This window comes from Serinus canaria, chromosome Z (assembly GCF_022539315.1).
Source record: "Serinus canaria isolate serCan28SL12 chromosome Z, serCan2020, whole genome shotgun sequence".
In the NCBI taxonomy this organism is placed as follows: domain Eukaryota; kingdom Metazoa; phylum Chordata; class Aves; order Passeriformes; family Fringillidae; genus Serinus; species Serinus canaria.
The window spans coordinates 24,366,474-24,384,070 of record NC_066343.1 but is presented as its reverse complement, the minus strand read 5'-3'; the positions used below and the strand labels follow the sequence as shown (position 1 = coordinate 24,384,070).

The window sequence follows — 17,597 nt, the reverse complement described above, 5'->3', positions numbered from 1 at the left end:
AACTCAGAAACAGCAACCCCACAGACAAGCAACTTATTCACTTCTATATTTATTTGCAATTTTCAAAGGAACTTCCCAATAGCAGCATACCAGTTTAGTGCCAGAAAGCTGGTGTCCAAAGGGGCACTTAATGGCTTTCATTCTGACCCTGCCTACACCAGTGCAGCTCTTGCTACATTGCTACTGAAAACACAGGGATACAAAGCCCTCTTCACAGTCATGAGAGAAGGATTCCTTATTTACTAACCAGTATCTCAGATGTGTGTTGTAATACCCCAGCTCCACTCATCACACCAGTTCTCTAAAAGTCAGACCATTTGTCTTCCTGCAGTCATGGAGGAAACTGGCACCCACCTTCCATCATTGACCTTCAGTCCTCATAGCTGGGTGTTTGTAAGCTGCACTGCCCCACAGACCCGCCTGTTGCTCTGCCCTTCAAGAGCACTGATGTCCCATGAGGGAACCAGCTCATTATTATTGACATGTTTCTCGCCAAGACCTTTCACCCAGAGAAGTGTGTCAGTCAGGTGGATCTAGCTCATGCTTAATTCTCTGAGAGGGGACTGCAGTATTCCAGACTGACACACAGGCTCTTGGGATGGGAAGCTGGCTCCCCAGATTTTTGGTGCTCATTCCTTTGCAATAGGTGTTGAGGTAGAGGAAGCCTCAGTGAAGAACCAGCTGTCTGCCTGCATGTTGGAAGGCTGCCTGCTGCTTCCCTCAGAATGTTACAGAGGAGGAAGAGGCACTGTGGGACACCACAAGGTTTGGCCAGGCACTGAGCTCTTCTACAACTTTCTGGGACCTTATAGATACTACTCTATCCATATTCCAGCTAACTGATGGAGTAAAGTCTTGCTTGGATGATGACAAATGAAGTCTAGAAAGGAAGATTAATCTTTTAACTTGTACTGCTTTTTCAAGGGGCTGCCTTTTTCAGAAAGATAATTGTTGTGCCGGGATTTCTTTCTGACTCAAAAGTGATTCCAGCTTAACTTTTTGTACAGCAAAAGCTAGTTTTGTTGGGCACATGTTCCTCTGAGAAACACACCATTAAAAACTGGTTCATGATCTGTGTTCGGCTGGTTCCAGCCATGATGAGCAGCCCTTGGAGCAGACATGCAAATAGCAGTCTGAGGGGAACTGCTGCAAAAAAAAGGCCTTTTGTGGCAGTGGCTTGATCCTGCTCTTCTTCCTGTGACACCATCAGTTCTGATTTCAAACCTACAGCTAGTAAAACTGACCATTCTTGGCCTTTCTCATTTTTCATTCTCATCTCAGCTACTCTAGGTGGTAGGTCCTTAGTGTATGGCCAGCTTTCTGCTAAAATCGGTAGTATTTTCTGATTGCATCTGTCTTCCTCCCAGGCCAGCTTTCCTCCTGCTGTGAGGGCTGGGGACTTTCCCATGGAGTGGTGTTTCAGCTGGCAAAGCTTCTGGCACCAGGTCAGGCTCATGACTGGTGGTGGGGGCCTGTGTGCTGAGGGAGTCTGTGTGGGTGCTGGCACACCCTGCTCAGCTGGGCAGGAGAGAGTAAGCATGGCCAGGGCACAGACTGCGGGGATGTGACTCAGCTTCCTTGCTGCCTGAGTCAAAAGGAGGGCAGAGCTGGGCAGCAGAAACAAACCACTCAGCAGAGTCCAGCCCACCTGTCAGTCCTGATCAAAGGGGAACCAGCCCAGACCGAGTCGGTGCACATCTTATCTCGTGGAGGCGTCCCTGGGAAAAGCCAAGCTTTGCTCTGTTTCTGCTTAACCAATGTGGTGCTGGAGGGATGCTGGGGAAGCTGAGCAGTTCACAACAAAGCCATGTGGTCACTTGGTGCCTGCACATTTTCTGTGAGGTGGTATCATCTCTGCTCTGATGTCGCTGTCACTTGCCAGGAGCCTCTCTTCAAGCAGACAGTCAGGTGTTCCCAAACAGGAGGATGGTGATTCCTCTCCCTCCTGTTTGGCAGCTTGTACACCCTATTTCACAGCCAGTGTTTCTCTGCAGAAGGATCAGTTCTTGTGGGATCTGAGATGCTTTTGCTTTTGCCCATTGTTTTTGGTGTGCATGAGTGTTAATGGGATGGCAGACTGCCCAGGAGTACTGGAGGGGAGAGCATGAGCTTCCACTGAGCACCATGAGCCCTAGCTTTCCTGGCACTGGCATTTGGAGTGAGACAATTCACCCTTGCCACACAGTCTGCTATGGTTGATGAAGGGTAACAGCACCTGGGTTAGTGAATTGTCAAAGGTCACAGAATAAAATCCATGCTAGTTCTGGGATGAGGATGTGATACACCTTCTTTCTCAGCCCACTGCATTAATGACAGGACCCTGCTGCCTTACCCAGACATGTGAATCATCTATGAAGAGGTGCTCAGCAGGTGTCCACACCAACCAAGTCAGATGTCTGCCTGGATGTATTTTATTCCAAGCGACGAATAGGAGAAATGGCCAGCAATAACTCCTCACCACAGCAGTCTCTTGGCTTTGCAGTGGCAGGACATCCTCTCTGTCCACCCTGCAAGAGCAAGCACAGTCCTGTTGGGTCAATAGCAGCAGCTTTCCTTCCCGGAGAAAACCTTGTTTTCTTGCTTGGGAACATCAGTGCACACAAATGCTGCCCTCCCAGTGCAATCACTAACAGAGGCAGTGAGCTAAAGTGAGCTCATCCAGAACTGCAATTCTGTGCTGAGGTGCTGGATTGTGCTGTTCTAGGCTTAGCTGAGCTCTTCAACAGAGCATATGATGTGACCTGTGGCTGCTCCTAACAATGAAGAAGTGAAGAAGGAGAAGAGAGAGATGGGGGAGAAGGCGGGAGGAGGAGGGAGGCTTTGTGGCCACTGAAGAGCATGAGAGAAGTAGAGAAGAACAAAGAAAAAGAATGCACAGGAGTGATCAAGACTGAAGGCCAACACTGAAGACCAAGCCCCTTGTGTTTCCTGATTGCAGACAATGTGCTTGGTTATAGGGCTCCCAGAGGTGAGGAGTGTTTGTTTGGAAGGCAGTCCTCCTCTTCAGGAATTCCTTATTGTTGCTTGTGAAAGTGTAACTATTTGGTCTTGAAAAGACAGCTGAGCAGCTCCATCTTAGAGGCACACAGGGCACTGATTTCAACCAGTACAACCCATGCAGCCTCTGACCCATGAGCAGTGTGTGATGGCCTGTGGGGGCGCATTCCTGAAAATCAGACCATTCCTGATCCCTGGAAGGATTTTGTGGACACAGCAAAGACCAGGAACATTGTGGTCTTTTTCTTAATGTTGCCAGTGCTTTGACTACAGGTCCCTGCTTTAAAAGCAAGATGTGAAAGCAGGGTGTCATGTATGTGATCATGACAGATGGAGGCAGACTCTCCCTCCTCTCCCTGGAATAATTACTCCTTCTGTTAGGGTTCTTCATCTTTCGGAATCTACTCCTGAAATCTTAATTATTTAAGTATTATAGACCTCTGCTGGTTGCAGCACCACGACCATGACACCCTACTGAAAATAACAATAGCAGAAGGGATGGCAGTCTTCCCTAGGCAAGGTTAATGCTGCTACCAAACTCCCCTGCCACCTCACAGGCAAATCTGGAAAAAGCATTACTTTTGGCATGAATACACGTCCAGATTGCCTCCATTATACTCTTGTGTAAGCATTGTTGCCATCGTAGCTAGTAAGCATGTGTTAGCCCATTCAAGTTTTGCAAATGTTGGCATAAGGAAGATGAGGAAAGAAAACCTCTGGGCCATGAAGCAGCCGGTTTAGAAGGCTGATAGCCAGGCCTGTCTCCTTCTGGAGTGATGCAGGGTAAAAAAAAGCCCAACTGAGGAGATGAGCAAGGTTTGCTTTGGCCTGTGCCTTGCTTACTGTGGGAGAACCAATACCCAGATAAAATGCTGCAAGCACACAGTGAGCCCTGCTGTGATTACTTGCAAAAAAAAATATGAGCGATGTTGCTGATAGGGTTGCTGATTGCTTTCTTTAGTTGCAAGCAAGTAAAGAAAGTTTTCACAACACACAAATTGCAGTTTTTATTGTCCTACACACGGGCACAGCGTGTATGCAGATGTGTGCATGCGTATGTATATAGTACACATAAAACTAACAGGTCGTGGGAGATGCCAATTAAAAAAAAAAGTAACAGTAAATCGCATGTTACTGTATCTGCACAAAACAACAGAGTAGCAGCTGTGTGAACATACTCGCTTTGAGTAGGTGAAGTGCTGCAAGTCAGGAGACCTCTACCAGAATGAGAATTACATTGTTTTATGTCAGCTGAGAAGGTGTTCCTTAGCACGACTTCCCTGTTTCACATGCACGCATCTCTCCTTGTTTTCACTCCTGCCCATGGCAACACAGGGAACGCAGCTCCTGTTGTCTGTTTCCCCGCAGAGGGACATGGCAACTCCCTCTCTGCCCCGCTCAGTCTCCCAGGAGGGGCAGGTGTCCCTTGGGTGACCCTCAAGGTGCCGTGCTGTGCCCATCCTTGGGCTGCGTTGCTTGACGTGGTGTATGTGCGGTGTGTGGTGTGCCATGGCACACAGCCTGTGGTGCTGTGTGTGTGCGGTGTGCCATGGCACACAGCCTGCGGTGCGCTGCCAGTCCGGGCCGGTGTGCGGGTGTGCCATTGCACACTTCCTGCGGTGCGGGGGACCGGGCGCCGGTTTCCGGTGGCTGACAGGAGACGGAGCCCGCCGCTGCCTCCTCCGGCGCGGAGTACCACACACCCCCACACACACCGCGGGGAGGAGGAGGAAGAGGGCGGAGGGAGCAGAGCAGCCCCCCCGCCCCAGCCCCCGAGCGTTATCGCCCTCATCCCCCCATGCAATACGAGCGATATAGCACAGCTCCCCGCCCCGCGCTCCCACGGACAGGCACCTGCAGGTACGTGACCCGCCCGGCCGCACCGTGTGTGTGGATGCGTGTGCGGGGGGTGCGTGTGTGTGCATCCAGCGCTGCCCGCCGCGGGGGAGGGCCATACTCCCGTGTCTGGCTCGCTCTCTCTTTGTGCGCGGCCAAGGGCTCTCTTGGAAGATTCGCCGGGCGCCGGCCCGGGTTCCCCGGCCTTGTTGCGGAGCGCTGTGCAGTGGCAGGGCTCGGTGCGCCTCCTCGGGCTGCACGGGGCGTGCCGATAAAGGACGGAGGGAGGCAGCGGTGCTTGAGGGGTCGTGGTTTGTTACAACATACGGAGTGAGTGGAGCCCCTCGCCCCGCCTGGCATCCTCTTGCAGACAGAAAAGTGACCCTTGCGGCCCCCGCCCCCCTCCCACCCCCAGCTCCCGGCTGAAACAGAGGTGGGCAGACGCAGGGGGCTGTGGTTTGGGGCCCCAGGGGTTTGCCGGCTGCAATGAGAACGGGGCCGGGGGCCAAGTGCCTGGAGGTGTGGTTTGGTCCCACGTGAGGTTCGAGCCCCCTGGCACGTCCCGGACGGGAGCTCTGAGGGGTCCCTCTGATCCCTAGCCCAAGCAGGCAGTGGGGTGAGAGCACTGGGAAAGGCAGCTCCACACTAACTTGGCTTGTTACCGAGAAGAGGCAGGAGCAATAAGGCAAGCCAGAAAACAGAAGCAAGCTTGGAAGGTATGGTTACATGCAAAGGAAAAGAGTGAAAACGATGAAGAGATATATTGAGCTTTCTGCAATTCAATTCCAGCTGTCAGACAGAGAGAGAGCTGCTTTCCAGCCAGAGGAGAAACTATGATACATTAAAACTCACCTTCCATCTGCAGCATTAGTGGTTATTAATATCTCCTGAGCACAGCTGGCAGTTCAGTAGTACTAGATGTGGAGTACAGCTATTTCCATTCAAGTGAGTGAAGATCTGTCATAGGAACAAAACAATACACTCAGTAAAAATGACATCCTTGTATGTGGCTGGCTTTCAACATTTGAATTGTTAATTGGTGAAGTTTGCTTTTGTCTGCCTTCTTTGCCATTCCGCCACTTACCCTTCTCAGAAATACAACCTCTGGCAGTGGTGTTGCAATGCTAAAACTGTGATAGATGCTAAAGCTTGGTTGTGAACTGGCACAAACGGTAATGTTTTTCATTTTTCTGTTGATTTGAAGAGAAATGGGACTAAGCACTTAGTGCGCTTGATAGCAGTAGTGAGAATTTGCATGAAACAAATGATGACATCCCTTTGCTGTGTTCTGGATGGCAACTTTTCAGCTAAGGAACTAGGCTTGTTTTCCTTAATTTTTTTTTTTTCCTTTAAACAGAATAACCCTGAAAGGTCTTTCTTAGGCATGACCAGTTCCTGTTTCTGTCATGGCTTCTTCAGTTCTCCTCTATATAATTTAGAGCTCAGACCAACAGGACTGTACTCACGTGGTTGTGCAATTAACCTAATAACCTCAGCCAGCACCGCAGTGGGGTTGTGCGCCTGCCCCACAGCACCATGTGTGTGGTTTCAGACCGTTTCCGACTGACTGGCTTTACCAGAAGCTGGGGAAAATTGCCCTGGGGGTCGAATCTGTCAGTTGTCTCAGACTGCTTATTCAAATGTCATTTCAAGTCTGGCTAAACCTGGTTTTGCTCCCTTCTAAAGCCACACAAAAATTGGAAATCACATGGTTCATTCACCTACTGTCCTGTTCTGAGCCTGGTGCTCAACCTGTCTAAATCATGCCCAGTGCCCATCTTTCCCTTTTTCCTGTGGCTTTGACCAAAAAGCAATTTTTTAAGCTTTTGCTCAAGTTCATCAGCTCTTTGAAATCCTTCATAGGTAAGGTAACAAACAAATCAGGTAGTTTAAAAACCTTGCATCCCAAAAAGTAATGGATAAAAGAACTGGCAAAAAGATATTTTGTGGTTTAGTGTTAACAAAAAATGTTGAGGGGATGGTAGGTGGTCTTAGAAGCAGTGTGAAACTTGTTGTGAGAGAGATTTGCCATGGAGTTACTATTTTTGCTGTTGCCACTAAATCATCTCAAGAGTGTAGAAGATTTTTTTTCTCTGTATTCCACTAAAATATCTAGCTGTTCAGAAAGTAACTTAAAACTTGAGGAGAAACTGTAACAGCTCAAGTACTTCTCTAGCCATTGTTACCAAGCTGGAGTTTGTAACCAAATATATATTGTACTGATGCATCTAGGCACTGGTAGCTGGTATTACACCAGGAAGTTTTCTGTAATTAAACTTGCTGAAAGTTTCAAAAGCACAGTATAATTATGTTTCATTCACACAGTTATAATGGATTTATAGCTCCTAGAGCAGCAGCAGTTTACTGCCTGAGCTGTTCATACCTGGCAGCCACCAGCTGCACCTGCCTTAAGAGGCCACTGAACCTCACCCTGGTGCCAGTTTGACTTGGCTGTCCATGTGTCCACTCACTGCAGCTCCATGGAGACTTGGAGCTTCAGCAATGACATCCTTTGGTATTTCTAGTCTCCCAGCCTTATTTATGCCTCTTTGCCTTCCTTCCCTGTTAGTCATAAGATGCAGACAGAAGAGGTCTGAAGGTTTTAAGTGTAAACCCAACCTTGGCACTCATCTCCACGGTGCCACTGTTTTTCCACATCTGCACTCTGGGAGTAATAAACCATCCTGGCAGGGCTCATAGAGGTAGTGTGAAAATTAGCTGCTGTTTGTAAGGCACTTTCGCAGAAATGTGTGTGGCAACTGGTCCTCCAGAGGATTGTTGTACATCTGGTAATTCAAGTGTAACTGGCTGAACGTTGGCTCTGCTTCCAAAGGTTATTGCTGCACACCTTTTTTGCAAAGTAAAACAGGGTGAGATTAAAGTTAGTGACTTAAAAGTAGAGCAAATTTTTGTTGGCTTTTCTAGTCCCTTTCTGTGAAAAATATTTAAAAATGAGTGTTAGTTTGTATAAAATGTTTCCATTATGGATTTGCATAATAAGTTAAAGGAACTCAAAAGATATATACCTTACTCTGAATAATGAAGAGAACCAGTGGAGCCCAGCTGCTTCATCCTCAATTACTAGACCTTGGTTCTGATTTGTTGATTTATGAACTTTATTTACTAGTCTGGTTGGTGAATTCTCTTGCAAGACAGAAATTACAGGGTGTCAGTCCTCTCTTGTTTCTGTAGTAACGATTAGACCTCACAGATTGCCTGATGACACTCCCGGCTGGCCACTGACCATCTGTGTTTTTCCTGAAGTAAATAAAAGGTCTTTGTCATATGACTGTTGAAATTTAAGCATTCAAAAAGGAAACAAAATAGTAAGTGCCTTCAGCATGGTGAGAATATGTTGTCGTTTAGCCGCAGTCATACACAGACAATTAGGATGCGTTTTCCTCTGAAAATCATATGGATAAAAGTACCTATCTCAGATCCTGGGCTGAGTTTGATCTTTGTAGAGCCTCTGCTTTGCCTGACTGTATGCTAAGAAATTACTCTGTGTGATCTAGGGTTATTCTCAATTACAGGTATTTTCCACATTGTCTGCACAGTAAGTCCATGTGATCGAGGACTGTGGTTTACAAACTGTAAATGACACTGAAGTTTTTATCATGGTCCTTGTATTGCTGAAGAGTTCTTTCACACTTTATTCCATTTTCTTATTTTTTGTTTAGGAACAGGCAGGATCTCAAACTTTTGTTCACTTGACTGATGTTAGCTCAGAGACATCATAAGTTCTGTTGGACTTGGTCATCTTAGGATTTTAGTCCTATGAAAAGTTGCAGGAACAAAATTTCTCCTCTAATCACAGGATTAGATTCATGGTATTCACCATGAATGGGGACTGTGATCTTCTGCAAGTTTTTATTTCTATTGTTCAAGGCAATAATTTTCTAAAAGCAGTCCTCATACCTTAAATATTTTATATGTCTGTTTTACAAACAGTACCCAACAAAACTGGAAGAGATAAAGGGAGGAAAGAGATTCCTGTCCTGTTTTCTCTCCAGCTTTATCTCATCAATTTATTGTTTTCTTTCTCTTTTAATGGTCTGCCCTATTGCTTTCCTCTGTGATCTTCAGTAAAGAGAGTGTCTTTGATGAGTGTGGACATTCAGGCATTAAAAAAAAAAAACCACCAAACCTCTAATATTGTTTTGAAAACAGGAACATAACCACACAGCAGTGATCAAATATCAAAATGTACACCAGACTTTACTTCTCATCTAGTCCAGTGGAAGCTTTCTTGCATCACCAGTGCTGTGCTTTGAAAGCTTGATTGTTCAGTCCCTTGACCTAAGAACAGCTGCATCTCCAAGAAAAAAATAGGCAAGAAAGGTCTCCAAGATATAATTGTTTTTTCTACAGCAGGTTTTTTTTTTTTTTCAAAATGTATTTAAAGTTGACAGCAACTGGTTTTAGTAATTTTCAATTTCACCGTCTATCCTCATGGGGTTAAGGCTGGAGAAAAGCAAAACCACTGATGATCTAGTAGGTTAGAGGTTTCAAGTGAAATAAAGTGAAATTAAATGAAGTTTCTGGAGCCACACGATGAGAATGAGACAGGCCGTGAGATGTGAGGAGTTGGAAGATCCTTATTGCTGCAATCAACCAGATTAGAGTGATGCTAAAGTGACTACGGTCCTGTTCCGCCCTCATGCTAGACCCAGAGTCTTTGTAATATCTTTGTTCCTCCCGATACTCCTCATTTACATATAAATTGGCTGCCACCCCCCTCCCTGTTTAAGCATGGGGTGGGGGGGGGGGTTGCCCGAAGCAACCAACGTGAAAAAGGACAGCGAGCTACACTGTGAGGGACTTCAGAACATCGAACGACCACGTTGACTGGATCCAGCACCAGTGATCTCTCTCACTCTCTCTTTCTTTCTCTTCCCCCATCCTCTTTCCCATATATTCCAAAGTTTACGAATACAGCCATTTGCTAATGGTGTCCCTACATGCCAGTAACCATTTGTAAGCTCTCCTTCAAATAAAGTTGTTACTTATTGAAGGATCACAGTGCTGTTTTAATGCGGCTCTAGCCAAAGGTGTTTTCAAATCTCAGTCACTTCCTACGCCTCTTGTGTTGGGCAGTCCTAAGGGACACCCAAGAAGTGGGCAGGAAGAGCAGGGCAATAACCTTTTAGCTGTAAACCAAGATAGGTTTCAGCAGTGCCAAGACAACAGCTGCCCGGAAAAGGCTGGAGCTTGACTGCTACCCTGCTTTAAGTTATCTCCCCCTCCCTGTCTCCAATTAAAAAAACAGATTTTGTAAGTATGTCTCTGCTGAACCCAGACATTTATTTTGCAGGTGTAAATTTCCACGTGGTCGAGGACTGTGGTTTACAAACTGTAAATGACACTTAATAGGTTCTTCAGTAGTGACCCAAAATAGCAGCTGTTATATTTATATGTAAAGGTGTGTCATATATAAATATTAATAGTATAGAAATATAAAATTATGCTTATTTAAAAATACATGTACATATGTAAGAACAATAATACATATAATTAATATAACTATTTTGAAATTCTGTTCTATATTCTGTATTATTAAATATAATATGGTCCATTAGCATGGTATATACACTTTATCATTATGCATTATTATTTTTATTGTTACTATTAAACATGTACATGACGGAATGTACATGACATTCCATCATCAGATGAGAGAGAAAAGAGAGGTCTTCCACAGAAGGTGTCTGACTTACGGGATGAGTGAGCTGTGGTTCTGCTGGAATCTGCCCTATCCAGTATTTTCCTGAATGATACAGTGTAAGAAATAACACACTTTCCTCTGTATTGCATTTGTGCAGAGCATGAGGCCAGAAAGAGACACAAAGATATGAGAGGACAGAATCAAATTTCAAAATCATCTCAACAGAGTGGCGATCTGGGCTGGAGATGATAGGATACAAGGTGCAAAATGCAGGGTTCTGCTGCAGGCTAGGTGATGAAAATGATAACATTACAAGCTGGGTAGCAATTTTTTTTTTTTTAAACAAAAAAAGGTGTGCAAGGGGAAGGAGGTAACTTCACCCTATGGCTGATGTGGATAGGGAACAATTTTTGGTAGGAGGGAAAGTCAGGGCTAGGCATCAAAACAAGCTCATTAGCTGTTGTCTTAGATAGCATAAGTTCTTACATCATTATAGTGCAAGGATTTCATATTGCCAGAACTGCATACCTCCTCGATGTTTCTTGCAAGCAGCTCTTGTAAGCACTGACTATTCCTGATCCTTGCAGCAGTCATCTGACTCCTCATCCCACCAATCCACTCTTTTATACCACTTGTTCTTAATGGCTACAGGTGTGGCCTGTTAAGATCAGGCTTGCTTCTAATCTTTAGTAATTGGTCCAGCTGCAGCTCATTGGGGGATAAGATTACCTTCTATACCACCTTCATTTACCCATACTGTATCCCCCTACAATTAGCCAGTGTGATATGGGAATAGGTCTGCACACGGATGTCAGTGGCATAAAGAGGAAAGCACTGTGGTGAAATGAAAACACTTCTTGTTGGCATATCTTCAGCTTTGTCCTTGCCACAGTGCTGATATCTGTTATGCTGGTGCAGAAAAGGACTGGAACAGTGAGAAACCTCCTCTGTTTTGTTGAACCATACACTGGCATGGTATTTATATTTTACCTGGACTACAGCAGGTACTTCTGTGCAGTTGTGCGTAGCAAGTTTCTAGAATGAGAGAGCTCATTTTCCTAATTTTGGTTGGTGCTTGGTGTTGCAGTATAACTTTTCTGTTTGTCTCCTCTCCTTAAACCTGAAGTCACAGACTGTAATTTCTATACTGCTGGTATCTTTGCAGTCTAAGTACAGAGGGGAGAGGGTGTATTTATGTTACAAGTGTTCTCCCAAAGCTGTAGAGAAAACCCTCATCGCCCTGTGATAGTTTGCAAAATCTGCTGCAACACACCATAAGGAGCCAGCATATTTTAGCTGGTAACACTCCAAATGTCATAGCTTGGAATTTGCAAAATATTGCAGGATGGAAAAAAATTAATGAACTGTCTCAAAATGCAGAAGCTGGCACTTTTTTTTTCTTCTTTTATTTTTTTTTTTTTTGATCTGTGAGATTTTGATGCTTGCTGTCAAGCTGGCTTTGTACAGAAGATGCCCCAGCTACTCATGCAGTGCAATGTTTTTTGTTTTCCACGATGTGGATTGTCCCCTATGGCAGTCCACAGTCATACCAGGTCATGGCGCTCTACACTCTGAGGTTAAATATTTGCTCAGATTTTGTTGTAACTGAAAGCTTTTTATAGACTCTCCCTTTTTTCATGAGGAAAGTGAGTATTTCCTGTTCAAAATTGAGATTTCACACTGTCTTTTTTTGGCTCTCTTAGGGGGAAGAATGATGTCTGGTTTCTTTTTTTTTTAAACTTTCTGATCTGTAACTATAAAAACAAGGGTGTTCTTTTAAAAACTGAGCTCTTACAGTGCCAGTGTTAATTTTTTAAGCCCAGGAGGCAAACATTTATTGTGTAACCAGTAAATTGCAATTGAAACTGTTCCGTAAAGTGGTTGGCATAGTCTCTGTCGGATATGTGTATCCTAGCAATTTTACCAGACTTGACGAGTGCTGATGACTTAATTTCAAACCACTCAAGTTTAACAGTTCCAGCTCTCCAAAAGTACTGTTTCCAAAAGTACTATTACTGTAATGATTGTGGAAAAAAGCAAGTTAAAAAGAAGTGTTGTGTTTTGTGTTTATAATGATTTATTATTAACTATCCACTGTCAGATGGATATTTTCCAAATCTTCTAGATTTCAAGTCGCATTTCAATATAGATTCTCTTTACAAGATTAAAATTAGTGTCCCAAACCAAGTCATGCAAAAAAGCCTCATGCAAATAACTTGTGTCTGCAACCTCTTTCAATTAAATTCCATTTTCTGCACACAGCTTTGCTTCATAGCAGTGTACAGCTAAGGACCCCATAAATGACAAATTTTCTCTGAACTCAATATTATGAATTAAACAAGCAATGTAGTATTCCACCCATTTTGTCAGATCTGTTGTTTGGCATCAGCCTAAGAATCAGGCACAGTGCCAAGTGTTTGCTGAACAGGCAGTGTGATTTGATTGAAATATTGGTGACAAAGATTTTTTGGCTGGGTGCACCTGGGTCAGATATTCTGTTTTCACAAATTTGTGTTGATTTGAGGAACAGAAGTTACATATTGTGAGGGCGACTGAAGAAGGCCAGAAAATTATAAATGCAATGTGCATAAACACACAGGGGGTAGATTTTTTTTTCCCTTTGTCTCACCATAAACAGTCTAAGGGCTCATTCCTGTGACATATTAGACATTATGGTACTATACAGCAAAATGCAGGTGAGTTAACCTCTTAGATACAGAAGCACTAGTCAAGTAATGCTTGCAGGTTTTACTAGATAATTAAGTTCAAAGCATTTTTCCCCATTGGTGGGTGGGTTTTTTTGTTTTTTTTTTTTTCTTCCTTGAATAATCTACCCTTCAGTTAGCTTTTTTCCTCTGGTTCAATAATTTATTTAGCAATAATGAGACTGATTTCAATATAGCAATGTACAGGAGCCTTTCTTAGCAACGCATTCACATGTATGGAAGTTAAAATGGTGGCCTGGTAGTGGGGAAAAAAATTTGTACATTTGGATTTACCATTTGTTTTTGACTGCAAGAGAATACATTATACTGAGCATTGCAAATAAGTCATGTTTTGCAACAGCTCCATGAAATAGTGGAGCATTACTGAAATACAGCAGAAGGTAGTTTATATGGAGGTTGGTTATTCACCCAGCCCCTTATTTGCAAGTAATATTCTGCACTTAAATTGAGCTCTCTTCAATATGCTGCAACTGCTTTAACATGCTGTGTTTGCTGTATGCATTTGAACAGTCTCATAAAGATGGCCAAAATTTGTTTTGATCTAGCCAGGAGTCAAAGAAAACTAGCACCTCAGATCCACATATCAAAGATAGGCATGATTAACCATTGCATTTTGTGTTTGTGTGTGTTAACACTCAGTGCTTACCTGTTGAATAGTTAACTCTGTAAAGCTAAGTGACCTCTTTCCAGTCAGGCATTTCTAAAACTGTGTCACCTCTGCTGACTTCCTAAATACTGATTAAACAGTTTGGCTGTGTTTGATTAGCTTAGTTTACACACCATTTAACTGGTGCAGGAGTATTTACATGGGATAATACTGTAAAGATGGGGGAGGTGAAAACCTGGAACCACTTTATCAGGCTTTATAAAACAAAGAGGTATAAATCCATCATGTATGTGTGCATTTTAAAGTCTCAAGACTGGTCCTGTGGGATCAATAATTTTTTTTTTCCCTGTGGAGGAGAAGTTGCTCCTTCAGTGGAAGGCTTTGATTTCCCTTATTGCAGCAGTTCCCCTTGTGGCTCTGCCCTGATGTTAGTGCCCTATCTGCAGCTGTGAGAGCCACATGGGGCACAAGGAATATGCCTTTTAACAAGGTGAGAGCAAAGAAAATTGCTCTCTGTTTTACTTCATTACTGTTGATGCACTACCAGTGTCCCAGTACAATGAAAAAGCAGAAAGTCTGAGTGAGCACATGTAGACATCAGCTGTTTGGTCTCTTTCCTTGTCTACCTCCACCTGTGAATTTCACTACTTGGCTACATTGTGCTGTGTTGGAAGATAAGTTTGCTTGTTCCCTCCAGCATAGCTGGGGTAAATTTGTAATATTAGGTTGTATCTGTCCTTTTCATCAAATGCCCTTTATTCCACAATCAGTGGCCGTTGGGCAGTGATCTTCATTAATGTGTTCCAAGGGAGTTGCCAGTCTTTTTTTTTCTCACTTGAGCTGGGGCTTGTTTGTTTACTTTTTGGAGACTGTAGGTCTTCAGAAAAAATCAGGGTGTCCAGTGTACCCATCACTCTTCAGAAGAGACTTGTCAGTAACACAGAGGAGCATCTGCATGTGGCTCTTGAGACTCCTGTGAGGAGGAAGAAACTGGAGTCTTTGCTTAAGTGATACTCTGCCCTGGCCCCTATAGGTGTCATTATCAAGGTTTGGGGACTGGCTTGGCAAGTCAGTAGGAAGACTTTCAGGACACACAGGGTTGCCTTGATGGTACCACACAAATATTTTCATATAATTAGGGCAGCCTTTGGTAGCCTTAATAGGGGGTGGGTGGTAATAGGTGGGAACATCCTGACTGTGCAGAGGGACCAGGGATTTTGTGTGGAGGAGCCTAACTTTTATCTGGGGTTTTTGTGGGTTGTCAGATTTATACACTGCAGTTTGTAGGTGCAATGAGTTCCCTGTGATCTTATACTTTTTGTCCAGGGTAGGTATCCCAGGAAAAATGTTTCTGGCATTGGGTTGAGCAGAGGTCTGCGGTACTGGCTAGTGTAAAAGTCTCCTCATAGCCAACCAGTAACTGGGAGGGTTGGACCCAGGCCCTTGTCATGATTTCACCCCTGCCAGCAGCCAACCCTCACATAGTCACTCGCTCACTCCCCCACCAGTAGGACTGGGGAGAGAGAATTGGAAGTATAGAAGCTGGAAAACTCTGGGGTTGAGATAAAGACTTTTTATTCGGGAAAACAAAAGCCATGCACACAAGAAAAATAAAACAATGAATTATTTCACTGCTTCCCACAGGCATGCAGGTGTTCAGCCATCTCCAGGAGAGTAGGGCCCCATCATCTGTAGCGCCTACTTGGGAAAACAAATGGCATCACTCCAAATTTTCCTCCCTTTCTCCTTCTTCCCTCCACCTCTATGTACTGAGCATGATGTCACATGGTTTAGAAATCCCTTTGGTCAGTTGGGGTCACCTGTCCCAGCTGTGTCTCCTCCCAACCTCTCATGAGCTCCCACCTTCCTCACCAGCGTGGACGTACAAACAGCAGAAAAGGCCTTGGCTGTGTGTAAGCCCTGCTTAGCAATACATTTTGCCAGTGGGCAGGGTCAGTACAACAGACACACACACCAACTTTAAGGAAGAAGTGTAATTTACTGTAGTTCAACGCAGCAGAGGATTACAAAAGGATAAGCTAAGCAACACACTTAATCATTACTACAAAAGATTGCCTGTACTGATTAAGAAAGATACATCACCAGTTACCCTAGTACTTTACCAACGTCCACATCCACACATCAGCTGGGGAGTCCTGGTCATGGTGAAGGACTGGAGGGCCACTCCTGGTAACAGGGAAATCCTACATGGTGTGTCCACTTGCAAGTGAGGTTTCCATCTTTGCTGTGAGAAGGGCTGGCTTTTATATTGTGGAACAAACAATTTTATGTACCTTCTAGTGTATAAACATAAGGTTTCATCCTCCTCTCGGGTTCTACCCAAAGCCTGGCCAGGGCACAAGGAGGAACCAAAGGAGTTGACTTTGACCATATATCTCCAAATGAAGCCAGATGTCTGAATTCATGGCCTTGTCTGGCCTCTAAACACAAAAAGATAAATTCATTCTTATCACACTACATATTCCGCTAATGAGGGGATACAAATATCATAATGCTAATGATCATGCATATTTTGCTAATGAGTGGATACAAATATCAAATAACATTTGGTTGCAGGGTTCACCTAGAGGTCAGCTTTGGCTCAGGGCCTGGTGTTCAAGGACTCAATACTTCACAATAACAAAACTGTCTCTATATTATCAACCCTGTGTTCAGCACAGATCCAGAAGACAGTCCCTTACCAGCCGCTGTGAAGAAAATCAACTCCACCTGGCCCAAATCCAGCACAGGCCCCATGACTTATGCCAGAGCCCTCTGGCAGGAAGGTCCTCTGTTCCCATTGCATAATGCTTTTGTGAGAATTAATGCCTTCTCCCCAAGGCATGAGGTATAGTGTTGAAGTTTTATTGAATGTCAAATAAATTAAGTTAAATAGGTCATTTTCATCTGCTTGATTCACCTTTTGTCTCTACTTAATGAATGCTTTGAAAGACTCTTACAGCCATCAGTGGTCCAGCAGTTTTCTCCTGTGACTGTTGTTCAAGCGTGATCCTTTCTGGTTTCATTTGTGTTAAAAGCTGCAGTACTTTTAATTATACCTTGCTTGTGCAAGATACTTTCTCAAAAATAATAGAAGTGTATCACTTTTGCTGAATGTATAATTATACTCTAAGGAACTGAGAATTCAGAAGGATGTCAAAATAATATTTCTGCTAATGTGACACGTTATTTGAGAAACAATGCCTTGGTTTTGTTGTGTGGGATGTATTTTTTTTTCCTGGTTTCTGTCAGAGGACTGACAAAAGAAAGAGACATTACCATTTTTCACATGGTTTGACCCATTAGATTATTTGGTAGAAAGTATTTGAGTAGGCTACAAATTGAATTGCTTTTACATTTCCAAGATGCTTAAGATAGAAAATAGAAAAGGCAGCACTAGGTATACATGCTGCAAATATAATAATATTACTGCCAAGGAAATTTAATTCAGTCTCCAGTGATGGGTTTGGGCAGATGTTTTGCATTCAGCTAGAGATAAGGTAATGCATGCAGTAAGTAGGAACAGAATGAAACTGATATTCTGCATTAGTTGTGTATTATTTATTTTATCTGATAGAAGTGTAGAGCAGACACCTGATACTCACACAATCTGCTTGGTATCAGAAGAGCAGGGAGGTGCTGTCTGGACTTTCTGTACAGGAGTTGCTTGAGGAAAGCTTTTGTTTTGATAACCACTCCTTTGCTTGTATTCTTCTGGATAATTTGCTTTCTCTGCTAAGGCTATAATTCTGGCATTAAAAAGCAA

General features: G+C 43.9%; 1 protein-coding gene and 1 long non-coding RNA gene across 3 annotated transcripts in view; one reads left to right on the top strand and one right to left on the bottom strand.

The window, feature by feature from the left end:
• Positions 1-93: 93 nt before the first annotated feature.
• On the bottom strand, positions 94-6,259 carry LOC127061018 (uncharacterized). The gene is made up of 3 exons (XR_007780415.1): positions 5,918-6,259; positions 5,686-5,790; positions 94-2,507 (listed from the first exon to the last, which is right to left on the bottom strand). It is a non-coding gene; the product is annotated as an uncharacterized LOC127061018 (long non-coding RNA).
• Positions 4,737-17,597, top strand: part of KIAA1958 (KIAA1958 ortholog) — a 55,275-nt gene continuing 42,414 nt past the window's right edge. For both annotated transcript variants that reach the window (XR_003945849.2, XM_030237187.2), the window contains exon 1: positions 4,737-4,857. The gene's annotated coding sequence lies outside the window, so the exon portion shown is untranslated. The remainder of the gene's footprint in view (positions 4,858-17,597) is intronic.